We start from the raw sequence: 16,296 nt of genomic DNA, 5'->3' as shown, positions 1-16,296 counted from the left end.
AATGCCTGGTCTTGTATTCAGTGGCCATTTGGAGATCATGCTTCATGAAGAACTGTTGATGACTCGGGCTCACTTTAGACTGTGTTGTAATCTTGTTGATGATTTTAAAAATATGTGTAAACATTACTCTTTTTTTTTCCCTATACACACTGCAAATCAATATAGAGTGGATAAACAATATATTTGCAGATGTCTTTTCTACAGCACACCATTTGTCCTTGGTAATTGTTCATATATTTTTTGATAAATAGAAGTTTGCGCTAAATGATTACTTAGTCTGCCCTTTCCGTTAAGCTTAACATGTTTCATTCAGTCTGAGAGACACTTTACTCTAAGTACCTATGTTGTTTTCTAGACATTGTTAATTCTGTTTCACATTTGGATCTATAAGCCAGAGAGTTAACTTTCATGGATCCTTCAGGGTGGTGTGGTAATTTTCATTTTCCCATTATCCTGGCTGGTTTTGTGTGTCAACTTGACACAAGCTAGAGTCATCAGAGGAAGGAACCTCCGTTGAGGAAATGCCCTGATAAGATTTGTCTATAAGGCATTTTCTCATTTAGTGATCAATGGGGGAGAGTCCAGCTCATGGTAGGTGGTGCCTTCCCTGGGCTGATGGTCCTGGGTTTTAGAAGAAGGTGGGCTGAACAAGTCATGAGAAGCAAGTCAGTAAGCAGCTTCCCTTCATGACCCTGCATCAGTTCCTGCCTCCAGGATCCTGCCCTGTTTGAGTTCCTGTCCTGACTTCCTTCAGTGATGAACAGCAAGGCTGAAGTGTAAGCCAAATAAACCCTTTCCTCCCCAACTTGCTTTTTGGTCATGGTGTTTTGTTTCAGCATTAGAAACCCTAAGTAGACACTCATATACTTTACTAGTGTTGTTCAATGTAAAGAAACACAACTCAGTGTGTCCCATGGTGCCTCTCTGCCAAAATTCAAGTGGCCATTTACCCTGGCATTTGTTGAGGATTTTCTGTTGTGTCCCCTTGGACATGTGTCTGTCTTGTGCCAACACCAGATCCACATGACTTTTAAGTCATGTGCCTTGTCAAAAGACAAAACTACAGTAAACTGAGTCTGAAGATGTCCTAGGGTCTTATTGGCATTTCCAGCATGGAGAAGTGGGAAGGAATGAATCTATTCTGTCATATGGCTCTGTGTGTTATGTCCTTTCCATTATTTCTAAGCTTTTGTCCAGGTATCTAGCCACATCCTCTGGGCTCCCCCTTTCACCCCTGCTCCAATCTGCTCCATTACACAGCTTCACTTCCACTTTCATGTTTTATAGACATGTATGATTTTATGTGACTGTATGTAATGTCACAAATAAGAGAAAATACATGATATTTGCCTGAACCTGCTTTAATTCCCTTGATCTGACTATCTCCAGCTGCATCCACTTTTCCATGACTGATACGGCTTCATTTTTGAAAGGCAAAGAGAATTCCACTGTGTACACATGGTATACTTTTCTTCTCTTAGCATGACTCTTACCATGACAAGTGCTTCAGCAAACATGGGTGTGCAGGTACCTCTGTGGTATGTTGACTCAAGAGACTCTGATTTAAATATACGTAAACTGTCTAGGGCTAGGATGCAGCTCAGTGGCAGAGCCCTTCCTGATATGCACTAGATACCAGATTTGATATCTGGGGAATAAAAATAGGGTCTCAGGCATCAAAGGCTGAGGATGTCCAACCTGAAAGGCCCAGAGCCAGGCAAGCTCCAGATAAGATGTTTCCAGGTTTTAGGATATTTATATATGAGATATTTTGGGACTGACACTTGAGTCTAGAGATGAAAGCTGTCTATGTAGCATGTACTTTGCATATATGCCATGAGGTAATTTATAAACTGTGTTTCCTCATTCTGTACTTGAGACAGTTTTACACATGAGGTCAGGAGTGGAGTTTTCCACTTGGGGTACCAAGACCAAAGCTCAAGGAGTTTTGGATTTCGAATCATTTCAGATTCTGGACTTTTGAAATGCTTAACTTGTAGCCTAATCAGATTTTTCTTGTTCTTTTGCCACAGTCAGTGTTCAGGTCTTGCTTGTCTGGTAGCCTGCTGGAAGAAGACCTGTATTGAGCACGCTCTGTGCTAAGATATGCAGTCTTTGAACAGGTGAGTATGTAGGGAGAGGTACAGAATCACTAGAAGCTGAGGCCTCACAGGGGCTCTATTTTTGAGTCTAAGTCTATTTTTGAGTATGATAGTGTCAGCTTCAGAGAGGAGAGATGCCGTCACAATGAAAGACAGATATAGAAGTAACAACAAAGATGGCTAGTAATAGAAACTCTTATGAAGGCAGAAGGAACAAAGGATCCTTTGAAAGATTATTCTAGAACAATTCACCCCAATATATGAGACCTGGCCCCAGGAACCACTAACTGAAAACCAGGATTATGGTGTAGTTTATTTGGGACTTACTGACCCTGACCAATAACAAGGCCAGGTGAGTCCCCATGACATGAGCCAGGAATAGGGGCTTGTGGGACAATGAGGTCAACTGCATGGGAGCTGGATGTACTGGTTCATCCCAAGTTAACATCAAGGACCTCAGGCAGTTTCTGGAACTTAGGAGCCTGGTTGGGTTGTAAAATCTGAGAACAACTCTGATGGTTTTGTCTATTCACAGTTTGCTGGGGAACCATGAGGGGACACTACCAGCATTGCTCAGGGACAGTCATGGGGGACACTCAAGATGGCCGTCACCATGTCCATTTGGATCTCTGCCAGGATCTAAAAGCAGAGGGTCCTGCCTATGTAGGAGCCATTGTGTGCCGGCTACAGAAGGGACACCCCAGGTTACCATCTCTCAGCATGTCTTTCCTAGACTTAAGGATTTCAGATCTATAAGCTCCAATAGCTAGGACCTACCTCAGCTCTTGACTCCAGGGCACATCTTCACTTGTGTCTGCATTTTTGCTAAGGGAGAATTTCTTAAGGGTTAAATAGCTTCGTTTCTTTACTGTGATAAGGAGGGGTTTTTTTGTGTGTGTGAAAGTGTATCTGTGTCTGCATGTGCGTATACTAGTGCATGCAGATACACGCATGTATACCAGTGTGCCTCCTTCTGTAAATGAATGCAGAGGTCAGAGGTCAACCTTGGGTGTAGTCTCTAGGGCACTTTCCACTTGGTTTTGAATTTATTAGCTCTTTGTGTGTGTGTGTGTGTGTGTGTGTGTGTGTGTGTGTGTGTGTGTGTGTATGTATGAGAGAGAGATTTGTGTAAGTATGAATGTGATTGTGTGTGTGTGTGTGTGTGTGTGTGTGTGTGTGTGTGTGTGTGTGTAGGCACATATGTGTCACAGTATGGTGGTTTGGATGAGAATGACCACCATAAGCTCAAAGGTTTGAATGCTTGGTCACCATGGAGTGACACTATTTGAAAGGATTAGGAAGTGTGACCTTGTTGGATGAAGTGTGTCATTGGGTTGGGCTTTGAGGTTTCAAAAGCTCAAGCCAGGCCCAGTCTCTGTCCCTGCTGCCTGTGGATCCGGATGTAGAATCAACTCTCAGCTCCTTCTCCAGCACCATGTCTTCCTCCATGGTGTCTCCATGCTCCCTGCCATGGTGAAAATGGACTAAGTCTCTGAAACTGTAAGCAAGCCCCAATTAAATGCTTTCTTTTATAAGAGTTGCCTTGGTCAGCAATAGAACACTGATGAAGACACACAGTGGGCATGTGGTCAGGGCTCAGTTCTCTCCCTTCACTGTGACTTCTGGGGATCAAACTCAGTTGTTTGACACTTTTACCCTCTGAGCCATTTCACTGGCTCAACCTTGGTTTTCTAAACAGGGTCTCCACTATCCTGGAGCTGCCTCACCAGCATGGGCTAGCTGGCCAACAAGCCCTGGGGACCAGCCAGTCTCTACCTCCTCAGCACCGAGACTGCAAATATACATCATAACACAAGCTCTTTACGTCGGTTCTGGGGACCAAACCCAGGTCCTCATGCTTTCATGCTGTGATGTCGACTCTAGGTTGTCAACTTGACTGGATCCAGAATTAACTAAAATCGCAAGCTGCTGGGCACACCTGTGAGGGATTTCTAGAACCACCTAAAATCTGGGCCAGACCTTCTTGGGGCAGCCTATATAAAGAGAGAAGAAGAAATTTGCTCTCTGCCTGTATGGCCTCATTCTTGCTAGCAAGTTTCTTTCTTAACTAGCATTAGAGCCTACTTCTTTGGAATTCCAACAGAGATTCTTAGACTTTCTTCAGGAGACAGGCACCGTTAGACGAGCTAGACCATAGCCTGTAAGCTACTCTAATAAATTGTGTGTGTGTGTGTGTGTGTATGCATTAGTGAAGGTACTCTAGAGGTACAGAACTTATAGGGTGAATATATATATATATATATTTTAAGATTTTATATATATATAAATATATTATATATATATATATAATATATATATATATATATATTATATATATATATAAAATCTTAGTTACTGTCCTATTGCTGTGAAGAGACAGCATGACCAAGGCAACTCTTATAAAAGAAAGTGCCAGGGTCGAGCCTCGGCTCAGGTTCAGGTCCTGAGATGGGGAAGGGGCATTGGTGCAAGGAGACACTCTGACCACCAGGTGGCTTGCACTCGTGTCCCAAACAGCTCAAGCTGTTTTTATTTATACTCTAACAGGGTTTTTTTTTTATACCAGGCTTACATGAACAACTTCATTATTGGCTCCTGTTTTTTACTTTTAAGAAATACAATAATAAAAGCCCACAATGTTCCTCTTTATGCTTCCCCAAATACACTTTCCTACCCCTACATAACCTTATTCTAGACATAGAGTTCAGCATTTTTGCAGATTTAACTAAATACCAAGTCAGACACATCCGGCTCCACAGCAGCTACTGTGGTTACAAAGTTACAAAGTAATAGAGATGGGAACAATGCTTTAAGGACACCAATATTCAAACCCAGACAATTCCTTCATGTCTGCAAGATATGCTTTTATCCAGTTCCTTTTTCTACAAGAGGGCTCCATGTCTCAGTCTCTCTGTAAAGGCAGACTTTGATAAGGCAGTCTCTTCTCAGCCCACTATACCATGCTTCTTCCACCAATATAAGCTCCTGTGTATGGTAAAGATGGATCTCTCCATCCCATACTTTACACTGCATTTTCCCCATTGGATCACACTTGATCCTATCATTGACTCTACATGCTCGGTGTCCAGGGAACTTACTCTCAACAGTTGGCACTATGTGTACTCCTGAGGTTTTCCCCTATTCTGTGTATGCATACCTTACTCTCCTTTCCAGAACTGTGAGACATGGTTAATGTTCCAAGTGCTGTTTTCTCATATGTACCTAACTGTCTCTATTGAGTCAGAAAAGTTCCCAGACTTAGACATTGTAGTTAGTAATTCCAGATAAAAGATTTGAGAAACATTAGCCCCTAGCTGAATCTTAGGGGAAAATATTCGAGAAAGAACAGAATTTCCAGGGAAAATTAGAACTCTTACATGTGTGACTGACAAAGTAAAACTAAAAACCACCCAAAGAATCAACAATATAATGAGACAGGAAAGAGCCTGCAAGCTGCACGAAATTTTCAAATTCCTACACTGTCCTGTGGACCACTGGTCCTTGCCGGGTGAGAGTCCGTTTCCACAGGTGTCATGCCACGAGGAAACCGCTCCCCACCCCCTCACCCCAGACTAGGCTTACAGCTCCTGACAAGAAAGTGTTTAATTGAGGCTGGCTTACATTTTCAGAGGCTTAGTCCATTATCATCATGGTAGGCAGCATGGCAGCAGGCAGGCATAGTGCTGGAGAAACAGCTCAGAGTTCTACATCCTGATCTGGAGAGAGAGAGAGACAGAGAGAGAGAGAGAGAGAGAGAGAGAGAGAGAGAGAGAGAGAGAGAGAGAGAGAGAGAGAGAGAGAGAGAAGAGAGAAGAGAGAAGAGAGAAGAGAGAAGAGAGAAGAGAGAGAAGAGAGAGAAAAGAGAGAAGAGAGAAGAGAGACTCTGGGTCTCCCATGGACTTTTGAAACCTCAAACCTACCACCCCCACCAACAAGACCACACCTTCTAATTTTTCTAATCCTTTTCAACAGTTCCACTCCCTGGTTACTGAGCATTCCAATATATGAGCCTATGGGAGCCATTTTTATTTGAACTGCCACATATGGAAAGGGGCTTTGCTAGAATGGCTTCCAGGCTGTGGTCCAGGTCGTCCAGCTCTGGCTGTCTATGAATGGAAGGGCCAGGGATCAGTAGTGTTCAATGTACAAGGCCAGATGTCCCAGACTGTCTTCAGTATATGCTGGAATCCCCAAGACGTAGGCTCTACTGCCAGTGAAGGGATGGATTTGCCAGCGAGAGCAAGCAGCTGAAGACAGCTAGCTTCCTTCTTCCACGTCCTTTAGATGAGCTGCCAGCAATAGGTGTAGTCCAGGTTAAAGGTGGACCTTCCCCTCTCAAAAGATCTGGATCTTCCCACATCAAAGATCTGGATCAAATGATTTAATTAAGAAAAGCATCTCTCACAGGAGTGCCCAGCTGCTTGGGTTCTGGCTAGTTCCTGTTGTAGCCAAGTTCATAACCAAGAACAGCCACTACAATATTCATTCTGTCAGTTCTGTTCCTCCAGAGAGCCCTGACTAACACACATGGTGAGCACTTTAGTGGCTCAGATATCTTCCCTAACCCCAAGGTTCTATTAAAACTTAGTTCTAAGTCTAGATAGATAAACAAAATGAAAAAAAAAAAAACCCAGAGAGTGGAGGCTTTGTACCTTCACGTGAATAGTTCTACAGTGCCCATTAGTGCTCAGCCTCCCAGATTTAGCCAACATGGTGGTGCTGAACTAAGTAGCTCTCCCTGAGCTGTGGTGCTAGACTAAGTCTCAGCACTGCCTGAGCTATGGTACTGGACTTAGTCAACACTGTGAGCTCCCAGGAAACTGAACAATTGGCTGTTACTTTCCAGCTCCGCATTGCTCTCCTGTGATCCAGTAACCAGGTCTGAAACAGCCTGGGAGTACAGGACCCACTCTGGGGGGCTCATCTCAGCGCTCGCTGTGAAGGGCGAGGCAATGGCCCCTAGGTGGAGGAGGCTGAAGTCCAGAGAGTGGTGCATACTGGGTGGGACTGGACTCTGAAGTTCATGTGTTATCTGATTTATTCTCTCCAGGTTTCGCACAAATGGTAAGTAGCAATTTTAAACTCTCTCATGACAGTTTTTATACTAAGTATATGCTTCCCATGCACAAGACGGCAATGGTCACAACTGGTTTGTTTTCCCAGACAAGGGATTCACTTGTTGCAGAGAGAATGAGCTGAAGTGCCTATCTCAGGGGATGCAGGGGCCAGAGCCAGGGCTTGGGCCTCTGTAAATGCCCAAGATGTTTTTATAGAAATCCTCTTGCTAATTTTCAAAGGTTGCTTTTGCGTCCTTTGTAAGGAAAGTTTCATTTCTTAGGAACTAAGTTACAAGACTGACACCATGTTAGAGGTACCATTCTGATGTTAAAACCTGGCACATAGGCCCCAATGCCTGCCAAAACAAAAACAAAGTCCTACTCCATAGTTCTCAGAAAGTCCCTGAGTAAAAAGTCCCTAATTGTACTGACCTCCGTTCTCGGTTTCTGTAGCTCTGCTTCTGGCTAACTGAAATGTGACAACCAAGATGTGGGGTTTGTGCATAAAAACCAAAGAGCTGTAAGGCTGGGGGCTGTGTGATTTGGGCAATTGCCCACGCAGCTGCCCACCAGCAATAAAGACTTTCCTTTCGGCTTTAAGAGTGTCCGTGTGGTGGTCTCCTGTGGGCTTACCTCACAACAAAGTGTGCTGGCCTTTATTGCTCTGAAATTTCCTAGCAAGCAGCTGACCTACTTCTGGAGGAAGTACTTGTTATGTAACACAAATTCCTGAAAGGAACCCAGGGGTGGGGGTGGGGGATCTGCAGCTCCTGGAAGAGTTCTGCCGATTGCTGAGGCAGCCAGAAGGAGAGCTAAAATATTGCTCCCACTTGAACTAAAAGATGCATGTGATTTATGCGCAAGCCTAGATAGCTGTCCTAGGCAGGCTTTTCTGAGTGCCCCTTGAGGACCCTGTGGGAGAAGCCAGTTCTAGAAGGCTCCTTGCTGAAGTACTAACAGGCCCAAGTATTGGAACCATGACTGGTCCTGCTGAACACAGGCTTAGGGAAGAATGGACCCTCGTAACCAAACTGTGGCTCTTCTTGGGATAAACCGGGCAGTGGGTACCCTGCCCTCAAGTCCTCTGCCCTCCCTTCTAGCCCTCAGTTCCTGCTGTTTCATCCGGTGGGTTGATTCTCTTCACATGCCCCTAGCTCTGGGACCAGCAACTTAAATTGTCTTCAAACAAAACAGAGCAGGTGCCTGTCCCTGCTGGGTGCTGGATTCTCCACCCAATGGGCAAGGAACCGATGAAGCCCAAAGATGTTCCTTCCTGAATACACACTCCTCAGGCCACCTGAACAGGTAGCTGGGACCCAAGAATATTCTATGCAAAATTCCGGCAGCTCTCACTCCCTGCCTCTATAAAATCTTCCTCCTTTGCCAAAGGACTCTGGTTGCCCCAGGGTGCTCTGGGGCTCAGCAGGGCTTGGACAAGCTTAATTAACTGTTACTAGTTAGCAGGGCTGCTTGGGGAGCCCAGAAGGCCTGGTGCAGTGAGACTGGTCTATGAGTGACCTGCTGGGCATGAGGAGGCTCAGACCATTAGGCTGCAGCAAGCAGTGATTACAACCTCTTCCCAGCCATCCTCCTGCCTCCCCTGCTTCAGACTTTCTACCTGGGCTGCGTCTCCAAAACAACTTAGGAAACCTTTGGCAATGTCTTTAAAATAGCACTTCTGACAGTGATAAGAATCAAAAACTAAGCATGTGCTGCTCTCAGAGCTTGTGTTTAACTGCAGAAGTCATACTCTGAAGGCACGCAAGAATGAAGACATGTAAGACATGAAAATCGCCTGTAACTGTGCTGGTCTAGGTGAGTCTCACATCCATTAGGGTTTTCAATAGCTTCACAAAAGCATAAATGTGTGTGAACATGTACACATTCATAACTAAACTCTGTATTAGTCAAGGTTCTCTAAAGAAACAGAACCGATAAAATGAATGTGTTGTTGCTGTGGATATTGGTCTGTATAAATAAAACACTGATTGGCCAGTGGCCAGGCAGGAAGTATAGGCCGGACTAACAGAGAGGAGAATTGAGAGAACAGGAAGGTGGGGGGAGACACTGCCAGCCGCCGCCATGACAAGCAGCATATGAAGATGCTGGTAAGCCACGAGCCACGTGGCAAGGTATAGATTTATAGAAATGGATTAATATAAGATATAAGAACAGTTAGCAAGAAGCCTGCCACGGCCATACAGTCTGTAAGTAATATAAGTCTCTATGTTTACTTGGTTGAGTCTAAGCTGCTGTGGCACTGGCGGGTTAGAGAGATTTGTCCTGACTGTGGGCCAGGCAGGACCAGAAAAACTCTAGCTACATGTTGTAAAGGGTTTTATTAAATTGATTTACACAATAGAGTTTGGAGAGTCCGAAAATGGCTGTCTGCACATTGGAGAAGCTTAGGAACCAGAGCTGCTTAGATCAGGAGGCTGGAGGCCTCATAAGGCCCCAGTCTGGTGCTGAAGGCCTGGAGCATTCCTGGAGAGCCACTGGCCATCTGTCTACAATGGAAGGCTGAAGAGCTGTGTTCTGATATCAGTGAAGGAATAGAGCAGCTGTGGAGGCAGCAACAAGGTAGAGGAATTTACACACGGAGCAGGTGAAGTAGGTGAACTTGCTTGTGAGACTTGATGGCAGTGTTTTGCCACAGATCTCCTTATATTTGGGCTTCCACCAAAAGATGCCACCCACACTTAGTGTAAGTCTTCCTACTTTAGAGAACCTGATCAAAACAATTCTTCACAGGTGTGCCCAGTAACTGTGTCCCCAATCTAGATCTGTCTAGATCTCATCATCTAACAACCAAGATTAACCAACATGAGCATTCAACATGAGCATTTCCCCCTGCCCTGTGGTGTGTGTGTGTGTGTGTGTGTGTGTGTGTGTGTGTGTGTGTGTGTGTGTGTGTGTGTACCCAGAGTTCCAGGTTATACTGCTGGTAGGGAGATTTTTGTGTTTTTACCAAGAGTTTATTCTAGACTTCACGTAACTCTAGTTGCCACATGGCTATTCAGTAATCTTTAAAACTAATCACACTCCAGTTTCCTTACAGCCAGCACTGGGCACCATTGTGTGTTTGGAATGTTTCCCAAATGTCCTCAGGTATGTGTGTCACTCACACTGAGAAGGATTTCTCTCACTATGGTGAGAACCTGCTTTGTACAAAGAGGTGGGGGGTTCTAGGTGGGGCTGACGCTTTGTGCTGGGTCCCCCTGGAGAAGCAAGCCTTTGTTTCTCAAGTGGCAAAGGATAGAAAGAAGGGAGGCCTATAATTACTCAGAGGTTCAGACCTGTTTCCCCGGGTGCTGCTCAGTCTACTGCTTGAAGGGAAGGTTTCCCATCTCCCTGCATGATGTGCCTGGGTCTCATTAAATTTTAGTGTCCTTGTGACCTCTGCAGAAGGAATCTGCCAGTGGACATCCTCCTTCTGCTTCTTATCTGTCTCTCTGAGGAAGGATTGGTTAAAGTATCAATGCTACACCTGGAAGCTCACTTCCAGAAGGTTCCACAGGTGACCAGAAACTGTGAGTCCTGAGTACATCAAACTCAAATTTTCACATTACATATTTTAAAAACAGATTTTTTTTCAGGGGATGGGGTGAAGTACCTGGAACCTCTGACTTCTGACCAATCACTGATTTTTCTTATTCAAGTTATTTGTGAGATTGGAACATCTTTTCCTCCTATTTTAGCTCCTTATTTTGTTGATGCTTTAGATAGATGCTCCTCTCAAATCCACCCCCTACACCTCCTCTTCCATTTAGCTGTCAGCTTCTTATCACTATTTTCACTGGAGCTATCATTTTTGAGTTCTCAGGATAATTATTCCTATATACTTAACAGCTATTCAAAGTTGTCGACTTTAATGCAAATCATCACATTCAAATCTTATATGTGCAGAAGATTCACAGATTATATTTCAAAGCAAAATAGCATCCTGTATGTTTGTCAAGATGGGGTTTAATTAAATCTTGCAGATAAATAACTGACAAGTTGTTAACTTACGCATTTTCTCCCTCATATTATGCCTACCCTTCTACCCTCTGCTCTTGACCTACCATGCACATCTGGGTCTACAGCTCCTGTGAAGCCATCCTGCAGGCTCCTCTGGGTCACCCTACATCTTCCAGCATCTTCTTCTTTGGCAATTTCCCTTATGTTCTACCTGTGCATTCATAACTTGGCTTAGTATTTTCCTTGTGTATCCAACTAGCTTTTAAAGATCAAGAAACTCATTATCTTATCTTTAGGCTATGTATATGGCAGTTGTGACTGGTCCCTGGGAACATGTTGGGGTGGATAATACAATAACCACTCAAAATGCTTCTGACTAATGTTGAGTGACATGTAAACATGCTGTCACAAAGCAAAGAACAATCACTGGCCACCTCCTGCCCATAAGCTAGGTGAGTGGCCATCAGCCGAAGTGGTGGCCTGCTGTAAGTATGCTCAGAACATAGATACACAGGTCCTTCAGTCTTACCAAGGCTTGGTGGAAAACATGGTATTTTCAGAAGTCTGTGAGCTGTTTACGCTTGATGAACTGTTCCTTTGTTCTGTGGGTACCAAGTTTTGATCCTCATAGTCAGACACAGAGGGTGTAAGAAAGCTCTTAGCATCCCCAAAGCTTGATTTCCCATTTCTGGGGCTTCACTGGGGATTTTGAGGAGTGATCCAGAGTGGACCCAGGCCTCTCTACTCAGTAAGGGCTCCCTGGCTTCTGTATGTGGACTACACTGTAGACACCGACGGAGTCTGATTCTCAGAGGCCTGGAGCTGATGCTGCAGAGGTGCGCAGGCGGCCTGGGGAGCCTGCCTGGAGTCTCCTGCGTCTGAAGCCAGGATGATGGTGAAGGTTCTGCCAGGCGCCAGCTCCACCAAGGTTTGTTGTGGCACTGTAATTGCAGGGTGAATGTAGCGGCGTTCCTCACTGTAAATAAAGCAGTTGGAGCCCACTCTGAGGCAATTGTTTCCTATTAGGGAAATTCTAGGTTTCCCATAACAAGGAGCTGAAATAACACAACATATAATTCCTATAGCCTCGATGGAACCGTACCCCAAAGCCCAAATCCTACTGTCTGGTGAGCCAGGTCCTAGGGGCCCTGGGAAAGAGTAGGTGCTGCATACAGACCTGCAAGGTCCTCTGGATTCTTCTGTGAATTTGCCTCTCTTCTCAGAAAGCCAAAGGGAGGCAAAGAGCTCACCTCTACACTGATGAATCAGTCCCTTTCAAATTTTTTTTAAAGATTTCATTTTATTTTATATGTATGTGTGTTTTGCCTGCATGTATGTATGTGTACTATGTCTATGCCTGGTGCCTGTGGAGGCCAGAGGAGGACATGTAGGCCCTGGAACTAGAGTTACAAACAGTTGTAGGCCAGTGGGTGCTTGGAATATAGCCCAGGACCTCTGCAAGAGCAGCCAGCACTCTTAAGTGGTGAGCCTTTGAACCTCTTTTTATATAGTATTTCTATTAATTCTTTGAGAATTTCATATACTGCATACAATGCATTTTGATCATATTCATCCCCAACTCATCCCTCTAACTGCTCCCAGAGCTGCCACCCTCACTCCCAAATTTCCACCCTTTTTTAAATATTCCATCCAGTCTAATTTGTGTTGGGCATGTACTCATGAGTGTGGGGTCATCTATGGAAGTGAGGTCATCTGCCAAGGGCAAGACTCTTAAAGCAAACCTACTCTTCCTTCCTGAGCAGCTGTCCGCTTCCTCCTGAGCTGGGGGTGGGAGCTCCAGCCTTTCTCCACTCTACGACGGTAATGTTTAGTTCATGATGCACAGGTCTTGTGCAGTCGGCCTCAGCCACTGGGAGTTTAAATGTGCAGCAGCCCTGTCATGGCCAGAAGACACTGCGTCCTTCTGGTCCTCCCTTAGTTCTTACAATCTGCCTCCTCTTCTGTGATTCATGTGAACCTCTTAAACATTGCAAATCATTTTATCCCTAGGGGCTGTGAAAACCACCATGGAATATTTCCAACTAAAGACATCCCACCCACAGGCTGCACTCAGCCCAGGACAGGAGCGCAGCTAACACAAGACCATACATTTACTTCAACATTTACAGGACTTCTTTCTACTCGATATTTGGGTGGGAGAGACTTTTTTGTGCCAAGTGGTTCTCTGGATGACATTGCAGATGATAACAAGTTGTAATGTGGAAAGGCTCGGCTAACAGGACAGCAGATGAGGGCTCCACAGACTCCGCAGGAGGATTACCTCCATCTATCTCCATCACACCTCTCTCTCCTTCACCGCGTTCTTCACAAATGAAAGGCTGCGAGCCCACACTCTCCATAAGATGTTATAAGAAAATGGACGAAGCTAGCAGGACTGGGAAAGTGACTCACCTACAGTAAAGTGACTGCCATGTGAGCGTAAGGATCCCTAGAGTCCACATGAAACAGCCATGTGTGGAAACATGTGCTTGAAATCCCACAGTTGGGAAGGTGGAGACAGGCAGACACCCGGGGCTTGGTGACCAGCCAATGTTACCTGTTTGGTGAGCCCCAGGTCCCATTGAAAGATTCTTGTCTGGAAAAAAAAAAGATGATTAGTTTAGTTTTTTGAAATGACACACAAGGTTGACCTCTGCTTTCATGTAAGTGTGCAAGCATATGCATGCACACTAAATACCCGTGTATGAACACACACCAACCTATTAATGAGTGAAGAACACACACACACACACACACACACACACACACACACACACACACACCACACCACACCACACCACACCACACCTGTACACACTAACCTATTAATGAGTAAAGATAAACTAATACTGACTCAAGACTTAAGCCATCACAAGTGAGGAGAGAGGTAATATATCCCAGAACAACTCTAGTATTTCTTGGGTTCTTTGTTTACGGCTAGAGAGGGTTGTAGTGAGGTTAGACGAATTACAGGGCAAGTTGCTGAAGGTGGGGAGACCAGTGGGCCTCAGTGCCCAAGCCGCTTTCAGCCCTTCTCACAAGACTACAGACCGGCTGAACCAGAACCAAAAGAAGTTAGCTCAAGGCTAGGAGATGGAAAGTTCAAGATCAAGGAGCTAGATCTAGTCGAGGGCATTGGGACTCTATCTTCTCATGGTGGAAAGTAGAACAGAGAGGGAGGGAGGAAGCGAGGGAGAAAGAGGAAGAGGGAGGAAGAGAGGGGGAGAGAGATTTTGTGATGCACTCCCCCTGGGGTAACTAACCCACTTCTGCAATAAGAACTTCAGTCGTCTTGTGCTGGGATATTAAGGGCAAAACAAAGCGGTTTTTCTCCAGTTTCTGGGAAGAATTGTCTTGGAATGTCTTTGCTGTGTGAAACACTGATTCCAAGAAACTTACATTGTCATTTGCCCCTGTAAACAAAGACCAGAGGATGCCAACTGTAATGGATAAAAATCATGTTCAGCTTAGATTATTTTCTAGTCCGGGCTAAGATCGTTTCCAGTCGAATTGATCCAAAGCACAAGTCACTGAAAACAAGATATGAGCATGTTCCCCGAACAGAGATCGGCATGAGGGGAGCCCACGAGCCTGGAAGATGACAGATGAGTGCTGGGAGGTATCAAGGGAAGAAGTGCTCAACTTGCTGAAAGAGTCACGAACTGGCACAGCCTCCAGCTCTCACTGTCACTCTTAGTGGCACAGGGACACTAAGGTCCTTTGGGAGGCAGCCATGAGATGTTTACAACCCTCTAGGGGAATAGCAGTGCCAAGACAGAGCTAGGGAGGTATGTCAGGAGGTCTGTGACTTCATTTTAAATATCTGTGTATGTGTTCATGTGTGTACATGCGTATGCACAGGTGCGTGTGGGAACAGGAGTCTTTGCCAATTGTTTCCACCATCTGTCTTTTAAGGGGATCTCTCACTGGCCTGGAGCTGGCCTACTAAGTGAGCCTAGCTGGCCAGAGAGCAGCTGGGAGCCTCCTGCCTCTGCTTCCCGAGTGCTGACATTCAAACACTGCTACCCTGCCAGACTTTTTTTTTTTTTCCTTAATTGAACTCAGGTCCTCAGGCTTGTGCAGCAAACACTTGACTGAGCCGCCTTCCCAGCCCCATCCATGATTTAAAACATACCAACTGCTGCATTAGGAAAATTATCTAGAAAATTGAAAAATAAACCTAAAAAACCGGACTCTTTGTCATCAATACCAAAGTAGTATTTGCAGGAAATAGAATAATTTTTTTTTCCAAAACATTTACCAAAGGCCTCCTCAAACTGTCTACTGTTTGGAGCATTGGGAGGAGGGGAACTCTCTTTACTAAATAATAGCTGATCTGACTTTGGTTTGCTTCTCTAAGTTCTGAGAGTATTAATGTCTCATTGCAGTCACAGAGCTGCACGTGTGACCCACACGATGCAGCCAGAGGAGTTCAGTGAGTCACAGGGGCTGGAAAGAGGGCTCGGAGGTGAAGAGTGTTTATTGTGCTTGCAGAGGTTCTGGGTTCAGTTCCCAGTGCCTAGATCAGGTGGGTCCCAACTCCTCCACATCCAGTTCTAGGTGATCTAATGCTCACTATGTCTGTGCCGTTGCTCTGAGAGGAGAGAGAAAGAAAGAGTGTATAATTAAAAATAAATCTTAAAAGAAATTTTAAAAATCAACAACAAAAACTCCCTTTATCAACTGTCAAAATCCACATCACCAGGACTGAGTGACCAATCATAATCTTTGGATTTTTCTAAGAAACATGCCAAAAAAAAAAAAAACCCAAAAAACAAACAAACAAAAAAAAAACAACAACAGAAAAGCCAGGCTGTAGTGGCGTGTGTCTTTAATCTCAGCACTCAGGAGGCAGAGCCAGGTGGATCTCTGCAAGTTCAAGGCCAGCCTGGTCTACAGAGCAAGATCCAGGACAGGCACCAAAACTACACAGAGAAACCCTGTCTTGAAAAACAAAACAAAACCAAAACAAAACAAAAAAAAAGCAAAATAAAAAAAAGAACATGCTCATGCACATGAAAGAAGACATATACATGCAGTCACGCATACATGCCACCATATTTTATGTATATTCCAGTGTTTACAAGTCTCCCCAAGAAATTTCTCTTCCATTGACACACCTGGGAATGTCATCTCTGCATGACAACTTTCAAAGTCACCCGTGATTGTATTCATGG

General features: G+C 44.8%; 1 long non-coding RNA gene across 1 annotated transcript in view; it reads left to right on the top strand.

Moving 5' to 3' along the window:
- Positions 1-14,594, top strand: part of LOC143273499 (uncharacterized) — a 45,605-nt gene extending 31,011 nt beyond the window's left edge. Inside the window, exon 2 of the long non-coding RNA XR_013051655.1 lies at positions 13,130-14,594. This is a non-coding gene — a long non-coding RNA (uncharacterized LOC143273499). The remainder of the gene's footprint in view (positions 1-13,129) is intronic.
- The last annotated feature ends 1,702 nt before the right edge of the window (positions 14,595-16,296 follow it).

Source organism: Peromyscus maniculatus, chromosome 5, assembly GCF_049852395.1.
Source record: "Peromyscus maniculatus bairdii isolate BWxNUB_F1_BW_parent chromosome 5, HU_Pman_BW_mat_3.1, whole genome shotgun sequence".
NCBI lineage: Eukaryota > Metazoa > Chordata > Mammalia > Rodentia > Cricetidae > Peromyscus > Peromyscus maniculatus.
This window is presented reverse-complemented; position numbering and strand designations above follow the sequence as displayed.